Here is an 8,251-nt window from a genome sequence, read left to right on the forward strand (position 1 = left end):
GCTGCTCATCCAGGCCTTTGTCAGTATCAAAGATGGAGATCTCCGGTAGTGGGGAGGGGAGGGGTGGCCTTCCCTCCTCTGATCCCTGAGAAGGAGTGAGGATATCAGGCTTCTACTCATGCCGGAATCTTGGTTCCTGTGTTGTCTCTGGTCTGGGAACTGTAGGATAAAGATATCTGCTCCTTGTCAGTTCTTGCTGGTGTTGAGTAGAATCTGCTCACCTGCCACCTCTGCCTCTGGTACCTTCATCCTGGACTCTCTGTGGTGCAGGTATGGCGGCTAGAGCCACCACAGCTGCTGCCCAGCTGCCGCAGCAGATCTGTCTCCTTGCCTGGATTTTCCCTCTCTGGCCTAACTCTCTGTCCTGTGATGGCACACTTGGTGTGATTCTCTGGCTTAGAACTGTTCACTGAAACAAAAAAACAAAAACAAAAACAAAAACTGCTTTACATGTGACAGCTTGTTTAGCCTCCAGCTTCTCCTCCGCCATCATCCCGGAACTCCCTCTGAAACTTTCATTCAACTATTTTTCATTTCAAAGATAGATAGTCTATTTTTCCAAAAGTTTCCTAGTGTAAAATAATTAATCTTTCAATAGAAAGTAGAGTTTATTTATTTCAAGGGAATTTTAGGTATACACATGATATTGTAGTAAGGTTTATAGTATATTACTTGAAAAAATTCTGTTCAAACTCTTAAATATTTGTGTGTAATGACAGGGAGAGAGGAAGAAAATTCATACTGGTTAGGAATTTGCAATGGCTCAAAAATCTACTCAATAATTTTTTATAAGCACATAATCAAGTTACCTGATATGGCTTAGTTTTTTTTTTTGTTTATTTATTCAAAATTTTGACATGGATGCATGCACAGTGGTAACATTAAAATTATTAATCAAAATACAAATATTGCAAAATCATAGACAGATATCATATGTTCAATAGTTAGCACTTTGATTCTAATAATAATTTCGATGAAGATGATGATGACCACAGTGTAACCTGATAATGTCAAGGTTGTGATTGGAAAGGAAAAATTTTTAGACATCTTTTAAGCCAGATTTCCAACATTGAATACATAGTACTAAACAGCATTGGGTTAATACAATAAGAATAACAAGAGGAGAGTTTCAATATCAAGAAATACAATCACATAAACAGGTGAGACATTAAAAACGCTAATGTTATTCTTTCAGTCTCTCTAAATATACTCACTTTTCTTGGTACTATTGTTTTCTTATAAATAAAATCATTTATTTTCACATGTTGATTATCCCACATAGATAAAATCTAATAAGCTGAGTGTTTTCTGTTACAAATGATCTTGTTTGTTCTAGCCTTGAGAATTTAGAAGAAAGCCTTTCACTACCCACATAGCCATTGGCTTAGTTATATATCCCTATAAGTTAACAACACATGCCTCAAGCATGCTTCACTCATTAGGCAGAAATCCATGATCAGTTTTAGTTTCCATCCAGTTAACTAGAGAAAATCTATGTATAAATTTATTAAGAACACTTGGCAACAAATAAAACAATAAGAAATATTTTGATGGACTAAGATGTAGTTTTCAACTTAGTGTGATTATTTCAAATACAATTCTCATAAAGACACTATTCAATAACCAATGTTTTCCAATGACATATTCTTCAATATAGCTATAAACACATGACACAATTTATATAATACCACATACATATCTGGAGTTAACTTAAAAGAACCCATCCTTAGAGCCAGGAGGAAAATTTAGTTTTATTTCTGCATGAAACAATTTGTGACTTTATACCAACAAACTGAACTTGACTCTTTCCTTATTTGTAAGCTAAGGGGAAAAACTTAAGGACTCTTCACTTTTCTTGTTTTTGCTCTAGAAGTCAACAAATATATTCTTCAATATTTCTGGTAGATTAGCTCTATTTACAGATGAGAAATGTAAGGCCAGTAGTCAATGTAATGAGTAAGTAATGATACTAGAATTTGTGTCTGAGCTCTTCACTCTGTGTGCTTACAAGCAGAAGTAATTTGGTGATGGAAAGGACCAATATGAAAAGACTATGGGGAAAAACATACTTTGTAAAAGGTTGTTTAAGTCTAGGTGACCAGTGATGATTACATGAACAGGCTGGTGTCAGAGGCATAAAAATAATACATAGAAATCATATTAGTGACAGAAACCCAGAAAATCTTGATCATTCATTTTATCTAATGGGTGGTAGCAGAAGGGTAAGAAGAAATCTAAAGTGTTCAATATCTCTGGCCAGGCAACTGTGTTAGTGATATTCTTGGTGATAGAGATTGCTGGTGGAAATGATGGATTTAGGGGAAAAAACTCTGATAGTTCGAAAGTTTATATTAAGCAGATGCAAAGATAGGTTTGTTTAGACATTAATAAAATATCCATGACCATGAATATGAAAAAGAATAATAAAATCGGGGCATTATTAAAGGGAAGAGGAAAAGGAAAGTTCTGACACAATTCTGAACAATGTGAGTACCAGTGTGGACAAGATTGGAAGAATGAGATAAATAAAGAAACAAGAAAGTAATAAATGCAGATTTACAGAAGTAAAGAAAGGAAAGAATGTGCAGGAAGAAAAGGTCAAAACTGTTGCAGAGATATTGAAGGAAATATGCTATTTGGATTTGAAAACTAAAAAGATATAGACAATTTCAATAAGAAAAGTGTTTTGGTGATATCTCCATGATGAAATAACCCTGTCAATCAACCTGCCACAATTTCTTATATGCAGGAAGAGCTCTTATAAACTTCAAGCTTTTATTGAATGGAAGAGTTCAGACATTACCCTCACCACTAGGATTAAATTCCTAAAAAGATAAGACATTTTGCTTTAATGCCTTTCTTTTATTTTCTCTTACATATTGGCAAGTAGGGAAGGATTCTGATGTAACAATAATACAATGTTGACTTGTAATAACACAACTTCTAGGATCTAGTGTTAATTTGGATATTAACTAATTAGCTCCAAAATTTATGGATATTTACATTTCTCCTGGGTAAACTAATGAGCTCCAAGAAAAGTCCCAAAGGAGCATTTCAATTCTAGTATCACTGTTTGTCTCAAAATACTTTATATTATACACCCTCTATTGTGGGCATAGGGTTATACTGTGGAATGTTCCCCTTCAGATAGTGAGTACGACCCTATTGCTTAACATGGAGAAAGTACTCTCACACATAGACTGGGTGTGTGCGAACAAGAAGTGGTACTTGAATAAGGGAAAACATGGGACCTATGTTTCTTTGGGGCTGGATTACTTCACTTAATATAATTTTTTCTAAGTCCTTCCATTTCCTAACAAATGAAGTATTGTTATTCTTTGTGATGGAGGCAAAGAATTCCTTTGTGTATATATACCACATTTTCTTGATCCATTCATCTACTCAAGGGCATCTGGGTTGGTTCCATATCTTAGCTATGGTAAATAATGCTGCAATAAACATAGTTGTGCTGGAAGATTTAGTATGGTCTTGTTTGTGATCATTTGGGTAAATGCCCAAAAGTGGGATTGCTGGGTCATAGGAGAGCTCTAGGAGTTTTTTGAGGAACCTCCATACAACTTTCCAAAGTAGTTGAACAAGTTTACAATCCCAATAACAATGAAGTAAGGTTCCCTTCTGGCCACATCCACTCCAGAATCTGTTGTTATTGTTCTTGTCTATGGCCATTCTAACTGGGGTGAGGTGGTATCTCCATTGTTGTTTTGATTTGCATTTCTCTTATGGCTGGGGCGGTCGGTCATTTTTTCATGTGTCTATTGGCAATCCTTCTTTCCTCTTCACAGAATTTTCTCTGTAAGTCTTTAGCCCAATTATGTTTTTATTTATTTGTTTTTATTTTGAAAATATTTTACTGAGGTGTTACAATTACATGGGCAAGGTAATGAGTACATTTCTTATCAAGCATTTTAGCCTCCTCCTTTGTTTCCAATTCCCATCCTTTCCCATCCTCCCCCCGACCCCCCCCCATCCTCCCTGCATACCCCCAGTCCTCCCCGTCTCTCCCCACGAAAGTTGTAATTTTCGTTTTCGACATGACAACTTGTACATCTCATTGTTGCAATGTAGCCCACTTATTTATTGGGCAGTCATTTCGTTGAGGTTTTGTTGTTGGGGCATGTAATGTTTTGAGTTCCAGGTATAGTTTACATATGAGAACCTTGTCCATTGTATGGCTAGTGAATACCTTCTTTCAATAAGTAGGTTTTCTGTTGATATTGTTGCTATAACCTTTGCCATGCAGAAGCTCTGTAATTTCATGTAATCCTATTTTTCCAAATTTTCTTTGATTTGTTGTGTTTCTGCCTCTCTTTTAAGAAACTTTTAGCCTATGCCAAGGAGACCTAGTAATGATTTCAGACCTGTAATTATTTCATAGTGTCTGCTTTGACTCCGTGGTCCTTGATCCATTTGGATTTGAATCTGGTGCAGAATGACATGTATGGATCTATTTTTGATTTTCTACAAGTGATTAACAAATTTTGCCAACACCATTTACTGAAGAGGCTGTCTTTCTTCCGTTCTATTTTTTTTAGCTCCCTTATCTAATATTAGATGACTATAAGTTTGTGGGTTTATTTCTGGGTTACCAATTCTATTCCATTGGTTCTGAGGTCTGTTCTTGTTCCAGTACAAAGGTGTTTTGATTACAATGGTTTTGTAGTAGTGTTTGAAATTTGTTATTGATATTCCTCCAGCACTGTTCTTTCTGTTAAGGATAGTATTTGCTATTCGGGGTCTTTTATTGTTCCATATGAATTTTTGGATTGCCTTTTCTATTTCCTTGAAGAATGAGGTTGGAATATTGATAGGTATTACATTGAATTTGTAGATAGCTTTGGGAAGTGGTGCAAGTTTCACGATGTTGATCCTTCCAATACAGGAGCATGGAAGTTTTTGCCACTTTCTAAGTTCTGTTTTGATTTCCTTTTTCAAGTTTTTAAAGTTTTCATCAGAGAGATCCTCCACTTCTTTGGGCATTTTAATTTCTATGTATTTTATTTTTTGTGGCGCTATTAAAAATAGAGTTGTTTTCTGGATTTCAGCATGCTTTTCTCATTGTTGGCATACAGAAAAGCCATTGATTTTTGAAGGTTAATTTTACACCATGCTATTTTACCAATATTTTGAATCAGCTTGAATAATTGGAGAGTGGAGTCCGTGGGATTCTTTAAATATAAGATTATGTCATCTGCAAAGAGGAACAGTTTTACTTCTTCTTTCCCTATTTGGATCCCTCTAATGTTTGCATCTTGTTTTATGGTTTAACTAGGCATTTTATTTCTAAATTGAAGAGAAGTAGAGAGAGTGGACATCCTTGTCTCGTTCCTGAGTTAAGAAGAAATGGCTTTAGTTTTTCACCATTAAGTATAATGCTGGCTGTAGGTTTGTCATATATAGCCTTTGTTGTACTGAGGAATGTTCCATGGATTCCTAATTTTTGCAGAATCTGCAACGTGAAGGGGTGTTGGATCTTGTCAAATCATTTTTCTGAATCTATTGAGATAACCATGTGGTGCTTGTCCTTGCTCTTGTTGTGTGATGAATTATATTAATTGATTTGCATATATTGAGACAATTTTTTATGAAATGAAACCTGAAATGAATCCTGTTTGATCGTGGTGTATGATTTTTTGGATGAATTGTTGAAGTCGATTGGCCAAAAGTGTGTTGAGAATTCTTGCATTAATGATCATCCAAGAAATGGGTTTATAGTTCTCTTTCTTTGATGACTCTCTGCCTGGATTTGGAATGAGGGTTATGATGGCTTCATAGAATGAGTTAGGTAGTGAACTTTCTCTTTCAATTTCATTGAAGATTTGGAGGAGTGTTGGTTGAGCTCTTCTTTGAAGGCCTTGTAGAATTTCACTGTAAATCCATCGGGATCTGGGCTTTTGTTAGATGGGAGGACTCTGACTGTTGTTTCGATTTCAATGTTGTATATGGGCCTGTTAAGATGGTTTAACTCGTCTTGGTTTAGTTTCAGCATGTCAATATTTGATAAGAAAAGGTTCATTTCTTCCAAGGTCTCAAACTTATTAGCATAAAGTTTTGAGAAATATTCCCTTATAATGTTCTGAATCTTGGTTGTTTTTCTGGTGATGTTTCCATTCTCATCCGTGAGTTTATTTATTTGGGTGTGTTCGCTTCATTTTCTGATAAGATTTGCTAAAGTTCTGTCAATTTTGTTGATTTTATCGATGATTCAACTCTTTCTTTTGTTGATTCTTTCTACTTTTTTTTATTCTATTTCTTTAATTCTTATTCAATATTAATTATTTCTTTCCATCTACTGCATTGGGGATTCTCTTGCTGCTCTTATTCAAGGAGGCTCAGATGTCTCATTAAATTGTTGGTTTCAGATCTCTACAAGTTGTTTGTGTTGGAATTCAGGGCTATAAACTTGTCTCTGTGTACTGCCTTTGCTGTGTCCCAGAGTAGGTGGTAATTTGTGTGTTCACCTTTGCTGAATATCATGAATATTTGATTTTCTTTTCTAATGTCTTTCATGACAAACTGGTCATTCCACAGTTTGTTTATCAGCCTCCATGTGGTACAGGACTTTCTTCGGTGGCTTTTGGTGGTGAGTTCTAATTTTATTCTCTTGTTGTGTGAGAGAATGCAAGGTATAGCTTCAATGTTTTTGAATTCGGAAAAGTTTGTTTTGTGACCTAAAATGTGGTCTATTTTGGAAAATGTTCCATGTGCTGCTGAGAAAAATGTGTATTCTGATGCTGCTGGATGAAATATTCAGTAGATGTTAAATTTAGGTGATCTATGCAGTTGTTTAGAACTCTCTGTTTCTCTGTTGAGTTTTTGCTGAGTTTATCTATCTAGTGGGGAAAGTGGTGTGTTAAAGTCCCAAACAATTAATGTCTTTGGATCTATGTCAGATTTGAGGGAAAGTGTGTTTCTTGAATAAATTTGGGTGCTTGGTTGTTTGGCGAATAGATATTTCGAATTGTAATATTCTCGTGAAGGAAAGATCACTTAATTAGTATGTAGCAACCTTTCTTATCTCTTCTCACTAATTTTAATTGGAAGACTATTTCATCTGTTATTAGGATTGCAACTTCTACCTGTTTACGGGGGCTGTTTGCTTGGTAGATTTTGTTCCAGCCTTTCACATTGAAAATGTGTTTGTATGGGCAATATGTTACTCCTGAAGGCAGCAGATAGAACGATCTTGCTTCCTAATCCAACTTGACAGTCTATGTCGCTTAATTGGAGAGTCAATCCGTTAATGTTGAGAATTAGGATTGAGAGCTGTTTGGGAGTTCCTACCATTTTATGCCCCTTCTTGGTGGCTGCAACACCTGGGTTCTTCCTATGGTTCTTGGATTCTCAGTTTGGGTGTGGTATCTTGGCCTTTATTGTGGTCTTGTTGGTTTTCTATGTGTATGATATAATTAAGTTTCATTTATAGGGCTCGTTTAGTGGATATATATTGTTTCAGTTGTTCTTTGTATGGAAGGTTTTTTCTTGGGCCTTCGGTTATGAAGGAGAGTATAGCTGGGTACAGTATTCTTGGTTGACAGTTCTTTGTCTTTAGGGCATGGCATATATCATTCCAGGCTCTTCTTGCTGTAATTGTCTCTGCTGAGATATCTGAGGTTATTCTATTTGGTTTCCCTTTGTAAGTGGTTGATATTTTCTCCTTGACAGATTTAAGGATTTTTTCCTTAAAATTGATCCCTTGGGGATGAAAATGTCACAGTGGGATATCCTGTCCTAGTCTGGTCTATTTGGGGTTCTAAAAGCTTCTTGAATCTGAATAGGCCTATGTTTTTGCATGTTAGAGAAGTTCTTTGCTTGGAAAATGTTAACCAAATTTCCTAGATCATTAACTTCTGACTCTAGGTGCTCCTCCACACCCATTATCCTCAGATTAGGCCTTCTGAGGGTGTCTTCCAAACGTTGAATAGATCTATCATATTTCTTGAATTTGTCTTGGATAGTTGTATGTTCTTTCTCTATAATAACCTAGCTGTCTTCAGTCCATCAGATTTGATCTTCTGCCTGGTCTACCCTGCTCTCAAGACTTTCCACTTTGTTTTAATTTCTTTTCCTTCTATTTGGTCAGCTTTGATGACTTCAAATTCTTTGTTGGAGCTTTGTTTTAGATCTTATATGAACTTCGTTACTTCCTTAATTTGGTGATGTGTTTATTCTCAAATCACTTAGTTTATCGGTTATGGTTTCTTTGGACTCCCATTCTTTCTATTGGGCTCTA

Source organism: Dipodomys spectabilis, unplaced genomic scaffold (genome assembly GCF_019054845.1).
Source record: "Dipodomys spectabilis isolate Male_0828 unplaced genomic scaffold, ASM1905484v1 ptg000057l, whole genome shotgun sequence".
In the NCBI taxonomy this organism is placed as follows: Eukaryota; Metazoa; Chordata; class Mammalia; order Rodentia; family Heteromyidae; genus Dipodomys; species Dipodomys spectabilis.